The following is a 16,256-nucleotide window of genomic DNA, read 5'->3' on the forward strand; positions in this document are numbered from 1 at the left end:
GCGGTAGCAGAGACAAGGTGGATCCATGAATAGCGGCAGTGAGTAACTGTCATGATACCCTACATGGTTCGGTTGCTGGATATCGGGTCAGGGAAAGTGAGGAGGTGGCCTTGGGGTACTTCAGGTCGTTTGGAGCTCCCAGGCTAACTTGTCAACGAGACACAGTATTTTGCACAGCTCTTGTAGAGTGGGAGCAAAAGTATTGAGCAACTCACCATGCAGCTCGGTGCTGGTGTCAGAGCGCGAAGAAATGATTACGGCTGGCTATACCACAACGCTGTGCTGAACCCCCTCCTATACCACCTTGTAATAAATCGACCCCTGAATTAAGAGAAGGGGCAAAGTGAACCTGGAATATACTGTTGCCTGATCAGCCCTGACACCCGGATACTTTGTGAGCCAAGCGATTGTAGAGTCCTGAGGTGAGTGATTGGTGTGAAGCAGTAGGGATGAGAGACTACAGTGACTTAGCAACGTTCAGAATTGCGACCCGCAAATTGCGAGTCAAAGCGACTCGCAATTTGTGAGCTGCAAATCCGAATGTTGGATGGTGTCCCTGACACCATCTGCGATTCGCAAGGGGGTGGCAAATGCCCACCTCATGAATAATTGTGAGGTGGGTCGCAATTTACGACCCCCTTGCGAATGGCGACCCTCACAAGGATGGTGGCCTGCTGCGGACAGCAGACCACCATGTCTGACTGGTTTTCAATAAAGCAGTTTTCTTTTGTAATGCAGCCCGTTTTCCTTAAAGGAAAATGAGATGCATTACAAAAACGAAAAATTAAATGTTTTCGTTTAATTTTTTCAAAGCAGGCAGTGGTCCTACGGACCACTGCCTGTTCTGAACAAATGTTAACAGTGCCATTCACAACGGGGAAGGTGTCCCATGCGAATGGGTTACCACCTATTTGAAAAGGGTGCAAAATGCGATTGGTTTGCGACCGCGTTCGCGGTCACAAATCAATCCTACATTGCACTGCGACTCGCAATTAGGAAGGGAACACCCCTTCCTAATTGCGAGTCGCAAAACGGGTTTGTGCATTGCGATGTGCTTTTTGCAACGTGCAAAAAGCTTGCTACGTGTGGTCCTGTGTGTTTTGGATTGCCTTAGCTCAGGTGTTGATTTGAGGACTGAGAGCAAAGATCTCAATAACATTTTTCTTCAACATTATAAAGAATTGTATTGTGTGTCAGATCAGATATCTCAGAGAAATGTTGAGCAATTCCTTCGTTCCACTGATATGCCTGAACTTGCAGGAGTCCAGTAAATGATGCCGCAGAAAATGGTACAATAAAAGCGGTAGAGACGTTGCTTATGTTGCTGACTAATGCAAAAGCATGTGGGAGAGAGGTTGTAGTGGTAGCAAGGATGCTGCGGAGCCGGACATAGCAGCTGTGAGTAACTTTCCAGTTCCCCCACCTGGCTCTGTCGGGTGATATCAGCTCAGAGAAGGTGAGGAAATGGCCTTTGGGGCTAACTTGTCAAAGCGACATGGTATTTTGCACTGCTCATGTGCAGCGGGAGCAAAAGTATTGAGCAGCTCACCATGCAGAGGGGAGGGAGCACGAATAACTGCTTGCAGCTGGAGACCCTACGACACTGTGCTGACCCTCCCACCCCCATACCACCTTGTAATGGATTGACCCCTGTAGTAAGGGAGGGGGCAAAGTGAAGCAGGGATACATGCTGTTGCTTGACCAGCCCTGACACCTAGATACTGTGTGTGCTGGTGGTCCGTACAGCCCTGAGGAGAGTGAGTGATTGACGTTAAGGAGTTGGGATGGGAGACTACAGTGACTTCGTGTTTTCGATTTCATCAGTTTAGGTGTTGAATTGAGGTGTGAGACAGAATACCTCAGAAAGAGTTGCATCAGATGCTAGCTCAGATCTCTCAGAGAAATGTGGAACAATTTCTTAGTTCCAATGATTTCTTAAACTTGTAGCAGGCCCAAAAAACGTTTCATAGAAAAAGTTACTGTCAAAGAGATAGAGATGTCGCTTATGTTGTTAGCTAACAGAAAGGCATGTGGTAGAGATGGAATCCCAACAGAGGTGTATAAGGTATTTTATTCAGAATTAGCACCTTTTTTTTTTTTAACAAAACTCTTTTTTTCCAAATATTTTTCGTTTTTGTATTTGTATTTATATAGTGCTTACTACCCCTGACGAGGAGTCGAAGTGCTTTTCGGCGAGTAGCACGCTACTCCGGTACCCAAGAGGAATTGTTGGGAATACCCATACCTTCTTCTTACACAAATGCTATAGTAGTTAGCTTTATGAAACAAGATAATCCCCCTCAAAATGAAAATGTATAAAAGGATGCAGTAGCTAAAATTGTTATTACCACCAAGGAGATGCGTTCTGTGGCAATGAGATGGGGTATCCATTAGGGGTGCCCAAATTTGCCTATACTGTTTACTTTTTCAATCAAGTTCCTCGTAGCAAAATTGCATAGTGACCCCTTGATCTTCCAGCCATTGAAGCAGATGTTTAAACTAAAACTGTTTGCAGATAATATGATTTTGCATTAAAGAGTGGAGAAAAGTATTACTGTAGGGACCTTAGAAAGAATAGTTCACCGCAGTAGGGAGTTCACAAGATCAATCACTCAAAGTCAAAAGTTTTATTGTTTAATGCTGAAGAATGTGACCTCCCCAAACTTTCAACGATTTGCTATCTACAAATCTTTATTACCTCAACTTTTTGGATTTGTTTTAACTGAATTATACAGCTATGCTTAAAAAGGTTCAGCATCTATTTAATCAATGGCCCTCCTTACCATTTTCATTAATAGGCTGTTTTTCCCCTCATCAAAAAGTTGATTCTGCCATTATTTTTATTTGTCGCTGCTCAAATTAAGATTAATTGTCCATATTTTCAAGAAAAATATTCACTTTTACATAACTGTATCTGGGATATTAAGCATCTTAGAGTTTGATTTCCAATTCTTAAATTAAATAAAGAGCTGGGGTGGGGTGTTTAGTCTTGCCCCAGTTCTGAGGTTACTGTCTTTTAGATAATTTGCCCAAATTACTCATGAGGGAGAATTCTATGATGTATTTGTTTCTTACTAAAAGTAAATGAATCACTAATTGATCTACCGGCTTTTCCAAAACCAGCAAGGCTTCCAAAAAACATGATACCAATCAGTGCCATACTAGACTCTTTTTGAAGAGTATAGAATTCCAAGTTGTCATCCTTTTTTTACTTTAAAGAAGCGTAAATACTTCAGGTTGGAAATAAACAATAATATATTCGAGAAGTGGAATAGAAAAGGGTTCTTTTTAGGCAGGTATATTTTTTCGAATCAATCACTGAAAATGTGGATGGAGGTCGGCTTGCAGACCGGTTGCTTTTTCAAAACAAAATCTTAAATTGTGAATGAATGTTCCAAAAAGGTCATGGAGCTACAGGTTAAGAATGAATTATTGGGGGGTTAGGAACTGGTATAGGGTTCTACACCACAAATTGAATTATTTGATGATTCCCAATTCTTTAGAGAACATTCAATGAAATCAACAATTGAAGAATAATGCCAGAGGAATGGCATATTATTTTATCTACAAGATATCAAGTCTTACAGGCAGATAATTTTAAATTAATGTCATTACTCTCAATCTGGCTGGCCTATTACACACCTAGCCCCCTATACAAGCTAAACCATGCAGTATCAGATCATTGCTGTAGGTGCCAAACTAATGCTTTAGGGGATTGGCTACATGTGTTCTTTCCTTTTCCAGCATAGCATGATTTTTGGTACAATATGAATAATATGCTTTGTATAAACATCCAACCCAAAGAATCATTAGTACTGTTTGAGTATGCAAGAAAAACTAGCATTCTTTCAAAATTTGTTCAATATTACTTTTCTTGTGGAATGCCTACTTCTCGCTCTCTTGTTTTATGGTTGAACATTGGTGTACTAAAATGATTTGGATAACATTGTGTGAATATTTGTATACCATGGAAAACATGTTCAAATTTGAAGCAAACTCTTCACAAGGGACCTCACTGTCCAGGCAGTAATGTTTTGTGAACGTGTGCAGGCATGCCCACGTTGCCAACTGACAGATGTAGAGGAACGCTGCCCACTAACACAGGAGCTGCAGACATGGCCCTAATGGAGTGAGCCTGCAAGTCATCAGGGGTTCTTTCTTGGCCGGTTCATAGCATATCTTAGTGCATAGGACGATCCACTGCAAGATGGTCCGCTTCTGCCCAGCCTTCTCTTTTTTTGGCAGCAGAAGGTGGGCAGCATAATGCTCTGGTTTACATGGAAGGGAGTGATGACCTTCGGAAGGAAGGAGGTACATGTTCTGAGGACCAATATGTCCGGGTAAAAGGAGGTGTATGGAGGGTGTTAAGTGAAGGCCTGTACCTCACTGACCCTTTTGGCCAATGTAATGGCTATTAAAAAGGAAGTTTTAATGGTCAGCAGCCGAAGAGGGCAGTGCAAAGGTTTGAATGGTGCACACATCAGGAAAGTGAGAACAAGGTTGAGGTCCCAATGAGCCTTAAGAAAATGGCACAAGCAGAAAAGAGTTGAAGACCGTTAAGGGAACTGGGTACAACAGGGGGTTTAAAAAGTGAAGATTGGTCTGGCAACCTTAAGAATGCATAAACTGTAGAAAGATACCCTTTGACAGTGCCCATAGCAGAACCCTACTGGACCAAAGATAGTGCAAACAATAGAACCTATTATAAAGATGCAGATAGGGGATCAACGTTGTGGGAAGCACACCATGGTACAAACATATGCCAATGGCAGGGGAGTACCGACTTGGTGGACGCTGGGGGAATATCATCACAGACTTCGGGTGGAAGGTCAAAAACCATCAACTGTCACCCCTCAATCTACACGCATATAGATGGAGCATGCTCAGGTTTGGGTGCAGAAACCTGCTCTGTTGCTGTGACAGAAAATCCTCCCAATAACGCAACCTGAAGAGGACCAATGCTCACGCTCAACAGTTCAAGATACCAGACTCTCTGTGCCCAATCCAAAGCCACAAGAGTTACTTGGCCTGTTTATTCCTGATCTTTTTGAGAACTCTAGGCAGGAGTGGTATTGGCAGAAAGGCATTCAGAAGTCCAGAGCTCTACTCGAGATGAAAAGCATCTTTGAGCTAGAGTCGTCCTGGAAACTCCAGCAGGCAAAACTGCTGACATTGTATATGCTAAGCGTTGATGACCAGATGTAATCAAGGCTCTCTCCACTGTTGAAGAGAACTTGCACCACCTCAGATGGAGATGTAATTTATAATCCCCAAGGCATCTTTCACTGAGTTTGTCCGTTTTGGTGATCAGAGAGCCCGCCAAATGTTGAACTACCAAGGAAATGCTCTGATGTTCCAGCCATGTCTAGAGATGCATGGACTCTTACCACAGGGGCCATGCCCTACCGCACCCTGCTTGTTGCAGTATCACATGATGGTGGTGTTGTCCATGAACACCTATACCAGCCTCCCCTTGATCGAATGAGAAAAGGCTCTAAACAGGTTGATATGGAGCTCAGACTCCACCAGAGACCAGAGTCCACTGTTCTCCACCTCTTCCAGATGGCCGCCCCAAGCCCAGGAGTGATACATCTGTCACTCCATTAGATTTGGTGGTGGAGGGGAGATGGCTCTCCTACTAACTCTATCGTGCTTCGTTAGCAACCACTGCAGGTTTTTGAAGTTACCTCCGAGATCAGGACCATGTCAGAGATTCCCTTCATGCTGCACTGACTGGGCCTTAAGGTCCCACTGCAGATCCCTATATGCCAGTGGACTTGTGTCACTAGCAGGATGCAGGATGCCATGCGAACCAACAGCCTCAGAGTCGGTCTCACCGAAATCTAGGAAAAGGCTAAAACATTGGAGTCCGAGCCTGAATATCCTGGACTCGCCACTCTGGAAGATAGGCCCGGAACTGCACTGAGTCCAGAAACGTTCTAATGAAAGCAAGTGTCTGATAGGGGGTCAGGTGTGACTGTTGATGGTGAACCCCAGCAAGTGCAGGAGGTTTGCCGTAATCTGAAGTTGGATGACAACTGCTCTGGGGCAAGCTCGCCTTTAACAGCCAGTCACCAAGGTAGGAGAAGACTGAAATTTCTGACCTCTGTAGATGAGCTGCGACCACTGCCAACACCATGGTGAACACCCTAGAGGGCGCTAGTAGGGCCGAAAGGGAGAACAGCAAACTGAAAGTGCTTGTGGCTAACTGAACTGCAGATAGCGACTGTGGGCTGGCAGGACGAAGATGCGAAAATTCCACTCCCAGCAATTCTAACGCTATCATTCCTGGTCTAGGACAGAATAAACTTGAGTGACCATGAGCATTTTGAACATCTCCTTGTTCAAGAAGAAGTTGGGAAAGCACATATCCAGGACAGGATGTAGTCCTTCTTCCTTCTTTGGCACCAGAAAGTAGTGGGAATAACAAACGCAACCTACTTCTGATGTAGACACTCTTTCTATGGCCCCCTCGGCAAGAGAACCTGGACTTCTTGGCGGAGCAAGGAGAGATAGCATCCGTCAGCCAATTGTAAGTGGGAGCATGGGTGGTGGGATTACCACAAAGGGGAGGGACTATATGAAGTACCCAACAGTCTGATGTTACTAACCGCAAGGGGGTGAGGTGATGGCGTATCCTGCCTCTGATAGGATGCCCATGATAATCTGAGGGTGGCTTGAAGGCAGCAGTGCATGGGGGGTGGTGGACTGACCATACTGCTGGCTGAATGTCCTAAGTGGTCTTTGGGACATGCACCTTGGGTCCCAAAAAGGCAGGGATGCCTGCTGGCCTTTGGTGGCTGGGAGGGTATTGGCATGGTTGGAGAGCCCCAATGTGGCAACAAAAGAGGTGGAAGGTGGGCCCCAAAGCCGCTCATGAGGGGCCAGGTCACCCAAGATGAGGTGCATGACCTCAAACTACTCTTAGTTGAGGGGGGTCGCTCCGGCTTTGGGAAAATCAGGGAACAGTGGAGTGAACCCAGGATCAGGCCCTTGCTGCTCCTGGAGTGCTGGCAATCCCTTGTCTTGTCACATGACTTTGACACACTGAAGTCAAATACCATTTAGACTTCTTTTGTTTGTGGGACTTACCAGACTGCCTTGATAACTTGGAATGCGATGACAAACGTCAGGAGTGGGTCCCCCAATGGTCCCGGGACTTCCTACATGAATGGGACCTTAGTGCTGTAGAGTCAACCAATGACGGGCAGCGAAGAGCTTGAGGGATCGCTCCCTCAGCACCTTTGAAGCGCATGGGCCAGCAGTTCTCACACACCTTAGGGGTTGTGTCCGGCTCCAGGTACAAAAACACACCAAGTGACGGTCTGTCACCGACATTTGCCTATGACAGGCTGTGAGAAGGTAGCCTCTTTCTAGCCTTGTTACACCCACTTTTGGCCTGTTTGTGAGTGTATGTCAGGGTGTTTGTCACTGTTTTCACTGTCTCACTGGGATCCTGATAGCCAGGCCTCAGTGCTCATAGTGAAAACACTATGTTTTCAGTATGTTTGTTATGTGTCACTGGGATCCTGCTGGTCAGGACCCCAGTGCTCATAGGTTTGTGGCCTATATGTATGTGTCACTGGGACCCTGTCACACAGGGCCCCAGTGCTCATAGGTGTGCATGTATATGTTCCCTGTGTGGTGCCTAACTGTCTCACTGAGGCTCTGCTAACCAGAACCTCAGTGGTTATGCTCTCTCATTACTTTCAAATTGTCACTAACAGGCTAGTGACCAATTTTACCAATTTACATTGGCTTACTGGAACACCCTTATAATTCCCTAGTATATGGTACTGAGGTACCCAGGGTATTGGGGTTCCAGGAGATCCCTATGGGCTGCAGCATTTCTTTTGCCACCCATAGGGAGCTCTGACAATTCTTACACAGGCCTGCCACTGCAGCCTGAGTGAAATAACGTCCACGTTATTTCACAGCCATTTTACACTGCACTTAAGTAACTTATAAGTCACCTATATGTCTAACCTTTACCTGGTAAAGGTTAGGTGCAAAGTTACTTAGTGTGAGGGCACCCTGGCACTAGCCAAGGTGCCCCCACATTGTTCAGAGCCAATTCCCTGAACTTTGTGAGTGCGGGGACACCATTACACGCGTGCACTACATATAGGTCACTACCTATATGTAGCTTCACCATGGTAACTCCGAATATGGCCATGTAACATGTCTATGATCATGGAATTGCCCCCTCTATACCATCCTGGCATAGTTGGCACAATCCCATGATCCCAGTGGTCTGTAGCACAGACCCTGGTACTGCCAAACTGCCCTTCCTGGGATTTCACTGCAGCTGCTGCTGCTGCCAACCCCTCAGACAGGCAGCTGCCCTCCTGGGGTCCAGCCAGGCCTGGCCCAGGATGGCAGAACAAAGAACTTCCTCTGAGAGAGGGTGTGACACCCTCTCCCTTTGGAAAATGGTGTGAAGGCAGGGGAGGAGTAGCCTCCCCCAGCCTCTGGAAATGCTTTGTTGGGCACAGATGTGCCTAATTCTGCATAAGCCAGTCTACACCGGTTCAGGGACCCCTTAGCCCCTGCTCTGGCGCGAAACTGGACAAAGGAAAGGGGAGTGACCACTCCCCTGACCTGCACCTCCCCTGGGAGGTGTCCAGAGCTCCTCCAGTGTGCTCCAGACCTCTGCCATCTTGGAAACAGAGGTGCTGCTGGCACACTGGACTGCTCTGAGTGGCCAGTGCCACCAGGTGACGTCAGAGATTCCTGCTGATAGGCTCCTTCAGGTGTTAGTAGCCTTTCCTCTCTCCTAGGTAGCCAAACCCTCTTTTCTGGCTATTTAGGGTCTCTGTCTCTGGGGAAACTTTAGATAACGAATGCATGAGCTCAGCCGAGTTCCTCTGCATCTCCCTCTTCACCTTCTGATAAGGAATCGACCGCTGACCGCGCTGGAAGCCTGCAAACCTGCAACATAGTAGCAAAGACGACTACTGCAACTCTGTAACGCTGATCCTGCCGCCTTCTCGACTGTTTTCCTGCTTGCGCATGCTGTGGGGGTAGTCTGCCTCCTCTCTGCACCAGAAGCTCCGAAGAAATCTCCCGTGGGTCGACGGAATCTTCCCCCTGCAACGGCAGGCACCAAAAAGCTGCATTACCGGTCCCTTGGGTCTCCTCTCAGCACGACGAGCGAGGTCCCTCGAATCCAGCGACACCGTCCAAGTGACCCCCACAGTCCAGTGACTCTTCAGCCCAAGTTTGGTGGAGGTAAGTCCTTGCCTCACCTCGCTGGGCTGCATTGCTGGGGACCGCGACTTTGCAAGCTACTCCGGCCCCTGTGCACTTCCGGCGGAAATCCTTCGTGCACAGCCAAGCCTGGGTCCACGGCACTCTAACCTGCATTGCACGACTTTCTAAGTTGGTCTCCGGCGACGTGGGACTCCTTTGTGCAACTTCGGCGAGCACCGTTTCACGCATCTTCGTAGTGCCTGTTTCTGGCACTTCTCCGGGTGCTACCTGCTTCAGTGAGGGCTCTTTGTCTTGCTCGACGTCCCCTCTCTCTGCAGGTCCAATTTGCGACCTCCTGGTCCCTCCTGGGCCCCAGCAGCGTCCAAAAACGCCAAACGCACGATTTGCGTGTAGCAAGGCTTGTTGGCGTCCATCCGGCGGGAAAACACTTCTGCACGACTCTCCAAGGCGTGGGGGATCCATCTTCCAAAGGGGAAGTCTCTAGCCCTTGTCGTTCCTGCAGTATTCACAGTTCTTCAGCCTAGTAAGAGCTTCTTTGCACCAACCGCTGGCATTTCTTGGGCATCTGCCCATCTCCGAGCTGCTTGTGACTTTTGGACTTGGTCCCCTTGTTCCACAGGTACCCTCAGTCAGGAATCCATCGTTGTTGCTTTGCTGATTTGTGTTTTCCTTGCATTTTCCCTCTAACACGACAATTTTGTCCTTAGGGGAACTTTAGTGCACTTTGCACTCACTTTTCAGGGTCTTGGGGAGGGTTATTTTTCTAACTCTCACTATTTTCTAATAGTCCCAGCGACCCTCTACAAGGTCACATAGGTTTGGGGTCCATTCGTGGTTCACATTCCACTTTTGGAGTATATGGTTTGTGTTGCCCCTATGTTTCCCCATTGCATCCTATTGTAACTATACATTGTTTGCACTGTTTTCTAAGACTATACTGCATATTTTTGCTATTGTGTATATATATCTTGTGTATATTTCCTATCCTCTCACTGAGGGTACACTCTAAGATACTTTGGCATATTGTCATAAAAATAAAGTACCTTTATTTTTAGTATAACTGTGTATTGTGTTTTCTTATGATATTGTGCATATGACACTAAGTGGTACTGTAGTAGCTTCACACGTCTCCTAGTTCAGCCTGAGCTGCTTTGCTAAGCTACCATTATCTATCAGCCTAAGCTGCTAGACACCCTATACACTAATAAGGGATAACTGGGCCTGGTGCAAGGTGCAAGTACCCCTTGGTACTCACTACAAGCCAGTCCAGCCTCCTACATTGGTTGTGCAGCGGTGGGATAAGTGCTTTGAGACTACTTACCACTCTTGTCATTGTACTTTTCATAAGAGAAAAATATACAAAACAAGGTCAGTGTATATACACATAGCCAAAAAGTTTTGCATTTCCTCTTTTCACTCTTTTCTAAGTGCTGAAAAGTACTTCTAAAACTTTCAAAAAGTTCTTAAAAGTTTAAAAAGTTTTTTTCTGTCTTTCCAAAAAGTTCTGAAAACTTTTTTCTCTTTTTCTATCACTTTAACTCTCTCTAAAAAATGTCTGGCACAGGAAGAAATGTTGAACTGTCCAAACTTGCATATGATCACCTTAGCTGGAAAGGAGCAAGGAGTCTCTGCATAGAGAGAGGTTTGAGTGTAGGGAAAAATCCTTCCTTAGAACTGTTAATTAACATGCTTAGAGTACAGGATAAGGCCATAAGTGCCCAATCTGTTGAAAAAGTAGCTAATGGTTCTCAATCTGATCCAGGGACTCCCCCAGGAAAAGGTTCAGGAAATAAACTTCTCAGCCTGCCCATTACTAGACAGTCTAGCATAGTTGGTACAGAGGTTGAATCACACCATACTGATGGTGTGCTCTCACATTATACTGGTAGCCAAGCTGTTAGGGTGCCCTCTGTAAGGGACAGGTCTCCTTCTGTTCATTCCCATCATACCTCTGTATCTAGAAATGTCCCTCCCACCCACCCTGATGACAGATTGTTAGAAAGAGAGCTCAATAGATTGAGAGTGGAACAAACCAGACTGAAGCTCAAGAAGCAACAGCTGGATTTGGATAGACAGTCTTTAGAATTAGAGAAGGAAAGACAGAAGTTGGGTTTAGATACCCATGGTGGCAGCAGCAGTATTCCCCATAGTCATCCTGCAAAAGAGCATGATTCCAGGAATCTGCACAAGATAGTTCCCCCTTATAAGGAGGGGGATGACATTAACAAGTGGTTTGCTGCACTTGAGAGGGCCTGTGCTGTACAGGATGTCCCTCAAAAGCAGTGGGCTGCTATCCTATGGCTATCATTTAGTGGAAAGGGTAGGGATAGACTCCTTACTGTGAAAGAAAGTGATGCCAATAATTTTACAGTTCTTAAGAATGCACTCCTGGATGGTTATGGCTTAACCACTGAACAGTACAGGATAAAGTTCAGAGAGACCAAAAAGGAGTCTTCACAAGACTGGGTTGATTTCATTGACCATTCAGTGAAGGCCTTGGAGGGGTGGTTACATGGCAGTAAAGTTACTGATAATGAAAGCCTGTATAACACAATCCTGAGAGAGCATATACTTAATAATTGTGTGTCTGATTTGTTGCACCAGTACCTGGTAGACTCTGATCTGACCTCTCCCCAAGAATTGGGAAAGAAGGCAGACAAATGGGTCAGAACAAGGGTGAACAGAAAAGTTCATACAGGGGGTGACAAAGATGGCAATAAGAAGAAAGATGGTGAAAAATCTCAAGATAAGCATGGGGATAAGGGTAAAACCAAAGATCCCACTTCAAATCTTAAACACTCTTCAGAGGGTGGGGATAAAACAAATTCTTCCTCTTCTTCCCAACCTGCACACATTAAAAAGCCTTGGTGCTTTGTGTGTAAAAACAGAGGCCATAGGCCAGGGGATAAGTCCTGTCCAGGTAAACCCCCTGAGCCTACCACCACTAATACATCAAGCTCTAGTGCCCCTAGCAGTAGTGGTACTAGTGGTGGGACTGCTGGCAACAGTCAAGCAAAGGGTGTAGTTGGGTTCACTTATGGGTCCATAGTGGAAACTGATGTAATCAGTCCCAAGACAGTTTCTGTCACACCTGGTGGCATTGGCCTTGCCACACTGGCTGCTTGTCCCCTTACAATGGATAAGTACAGGCAGACAGTTTCAATAAATGGTGTTGAGGCCTTGGCCTACAGGGACATAGGTGCCAGTTTCACTTTGGTGACTGACAACCTAGTGCACCCTGATCAACACATCATTGGACAACAGTATAAGATTATTGATGTCCATAACTCCACTAAGTTTCTTCCCTTAGCTATAATTCAGTTTAGTTGGGGTGGAGTTACTGGCCCTAAGCAGGTGGTGGTATCACCTAGCTTACCTGTAGACTGTCTCTTAGGTAATGACCTAGAGGCCTCAGGTTGGGCTGATGTAGAGTTTTATGCCCATGCAGCCATGCTGGGCATCCCTGAGGAATTGTTCCCTCTCATTTCAAGTGAAATGAAAAAGCAAAGGAGAGAAGGCCTGAAAACTCAGGATCCCTCTCCATCAACAGGTAAAAAGGGTATCACAGTATCCCCTAACCACCCTACCATTCAGGATACCATTCCTGTGGTGGGAGAAACCTCTCCTGGGGTGGCACCTGTTCCAAGGGAATCATCAGCTGGCAAAGCTGGACTCCCTGAGGTGGAAGTACCTCTCTGTGGGATAACTAACATTGGTGAGAAAAACAGCACCATTTTAGTTAACATGGAGCATCCCTCCAACCCTCCCAGAGAAACTTTAGTGCAGAAACCCTGCACTGCCTCACAACACTTAGGACAGCATCCCTGCCCTAGTGTGGAGCTCATAGGACAGCATCCCTGCCCTGCTCCAACTCAAGAGAAACAGCATCCCTGTTCTCTCTTCCAGCCAAATGGACAAAGTTTTTGCCCAGCTATGGCTTTACTGAGACAGCATCCCTGTCTGGCATTTCCATCATTACAAATAGGTTCAGTGGATAATTCCCACTGCTCTAAACTAAAACTTACTGATAGAAACTCTGAAAATACATCTTCACATTGTTGGTTAGCTAAAAAACTTCAAACAGGGTGGTTTACATCCCCACAGGGAAGTAACCATATAGTGGATGATAAAGGGAGTAACCAGTCTATTGCAGAGCTACTCTCTACTTATCACCACTTAGACAATAAAGTCTCAACTGGCCAAGGTTAGCCTTATTGTCCTTCGTTTGGGGGGGGGTTGTGTGAGAAGGTAGCCTCTTTCTAGCCTTGTTACACCCACTTTTGGCCTGTTTGTGAGTGTATGTCAGGGTGTTTGTCACTGTTTTCACTGTCTCACTGGCATCCGGATAGCCAGGCCTCAGTGCTCATAGTGAAAACACTATGTTTTCAGTATGTTTGTTATGTGTCACTGGGATCCTGCTGGTCAGGACCCCAGTGCTCATAGGTTTGTGGCCTATATGTATGTGTCACTGGGACCCTGTCACACAGGGCCCCAGTGCTCATAGGTGTGCATGTATATGTTCCCTGTGTGGTGCCTAACTGTCTCACTGAGGCTCTGCTAACCAGAACCTCAGTGGTAATGCTCTCTCATTACTTTCAAATTGTCACTAACAGGCTAGTGACCAATTTTACCAATTTACATTGGCTTACTGGAACACCCTTATAATTCCCTAGTATATGGTACTGAGGTACCCAGGGTATTGGGGTTCCAGGAGATCCCTATGGGCTGCAGCATTTCTTTTGCCACCCATAGGGAGCTCTGACAATTCTTACACAGGCCTGCCACTGCAGCCTGAGTGAAATAACGTCCACGTTATTTCACAGCCATTTTACACTGCACTTAAGTAACTTATAAGTCACCTATATGTCTAACCTTTACCTGGTAAAGGTTAGGTGCAAAGTTACTTAGTGTGAGGGCACCCTGGCACTAGCCAAGGTGCCCCCACATTGTTCAGAGCCAATTCCCTGAACTTTGTGAGTGCGGGGACACCATTACACGCGTGCACTACATATAGGTCACTACCTATATGTAGCTTCACCATGGTAACTCCGAATATGGCCATGTAACATGTCTATGATCATGGAATTGCCCCTCTATACCATCCTGGCATAGTTGGCACAATCCCATGATCCCAGTGGTCTGTAGCACAGACCCTGGTACTGCCAAACTGCCCTTCCTGGGATTTCACTGCAGCTGCTGCTGCTGCCAACCCCTCAGACAGGCAGCTGCCCTCCTGGGGTCCAGCCAGGCCTGGCCCAGGATGGCAGAACAAAGAACTTCCTCTGAGAGAGGGTGTGACACCCTCTCCCTTTGGAAAATGGTGTGAAGGCAGGGGAGGAGTAGCCTCCCCCAGCCTCTGGAAATGCTTTGTTGGGCACAGATGTGCCCAATTCTGCATAAGCCAGTCTACACCGGTTCAGGGACCCCTTAGCCCCTGCTCTGGCGCGAAACTGGACAAAGGAAAGGGGAGTGACCATTCCCTGACCTGCACCTCCCCTGGGAGGTGCCAGAGCTCCTCCAGTGTGCTCCAGACCTCTGCCATCTTGGAAACAGAGGTGCTGCTGGCACACTGGACTGCTCTGAGTGGCCAGTGCCACCAGGTGACGTCAGAGACTCCTGCTGATAGGCTCCTTCAGGTGTTAGTAGCCTTTCCTCTCTCCTAGGTAGCCAAACCCTCTTTTCTGGCTATTTAGGGTCTCTGTCTCTGGGGAAACTTTAGATAACGAATGCATGAGCTCAGCCGAGTTCCTCTGCATCTCCCTCTTCACCTTCTGATAAGGAATCGACCGCTGACCGCGCTGGAAGCCTGCAAACCTGCAACATAGTAGCAAAGACGACTACTGCAACTCTGTAACGCTGATCCTGCCGCCTTCTCGACTGTTTTCCTGCTTGTGCATGCTGTGGGGGTAGTCTGCCTCCTCTCTGCACCAGAAGCTCCGAAGAAATCTCCCGTGGGTCGACGGAATCTTCCCCCTGCAACCGCAGGCACCAAAAAGCTGCATTACCGGTCCCTTGGGTCTCCTCTCAGCACGACGAGCGAGGTCCCTCGAATCCAGCGACACCGTCCAAGTGACCCCCACAGTCCAGTGACTCTTCAGCCCAAGTTTGGTGGAGGTAAGTCCTTGCCTCACCTCGCTGGGCTGCATTGCTGGGGACCGCGACTTTGCAAGCTACTCCGGCCCCTGTGCACTTCCGGCGGAAATCCTTCGTGCACAGCCAAGCCTGGGTCCACGGCACTCTAACCTGCATTGCACGACTTTCTAAGTTGGTCTCCGGCGACGTGGGACTCCTTTGTGCAACTTCGGCGAGCACCGTTTCACGCATCCTCGTAGTGCCTGTTTCTGGCACTTCTCCGGGTGCTACCTGCTTCAGTGAGGGCTCTTTGTCTTGCTCGACGTCCCCTCTCTCTGCAGGTCCAATTTGCGACCTCCTGGTCCCTCCTGGGGCCCAGCAGCGTCCAAAAACGCCAAACGCACGATTTGCGTGTAGCAAGGCTTGTTGGCGTCCATCCGGCGGGAAAACACTTCTGCACGACTCTCCAAGGCGTGGGGGATCCATCTTCCAAAGGGGAAGTCTCTAGCCCTTGTCGTTCCTGCAGTATTCACAGTTCTTCAGCTTAGTAAGAGCTTCTTTGCACCAACCGCTGGCATTTCTTGGGCATCTGCCCATCTCCGAGCTGCTTGTGACTTTTGGACTTGGTCCCCTTGTTCCACAGGTACCCTCAGTCAGGAATCCATCGTTGTTGCATTGCTGATTTGTGTTTTCCTTGCATTTTCCCTCTAACACGACTATTTTGTCCTTAGGGGAACTTTAGTGCACTTTGCACTCACTTTTCAGGGTCTTGGGGAGGGTTATTTTTCTAACTCTCACTATTTTCTAATAGTCCCAGCGACCCTCTACAAGGTCACATAGGTTTGGGGTCCATTCGTGGTTCACATTCCACTTTTGGAGTATATGGTTTGTGTTGCCCCTATCCCTATGTTTCCCCATTGCATCCTATTGTAACTATACATTGTTTGCACTGTTTTCTAAGACTATACTGC

The 16,256-nt window shown here is 47.2% G+C and overlaps 1 protein-coding gene across 2 annotated transcripts in view; it reads right to left on the reverse strand.

The window, feature by feature from the left end:
• ZNF335 (zinc finger protein 335) overlaps nt 1–16,256 on the reverse strand; it is a 260,110-nt gene that overhangs the window by 138,120 nt on the left and 105,734 nt on the right. The gene's annotated exons all lie outside the window — the stretch shown is intronic.

This window comes from Pleurodeles waltl, chromosome 7 (genome assembly GCF_031143425.1).
Source record: "Pleurodeles waltl isolate 20211129_DDA chromosome 7, aPleWal1.hap1.20221129, whole genome shotgun sequence".
Lineage (NCBI taxonomy): Eukaryota > Metazoa > Chordata > Amphibia > Caudata > Salamandridae > Pleurodeles > Pleurodeles waltl.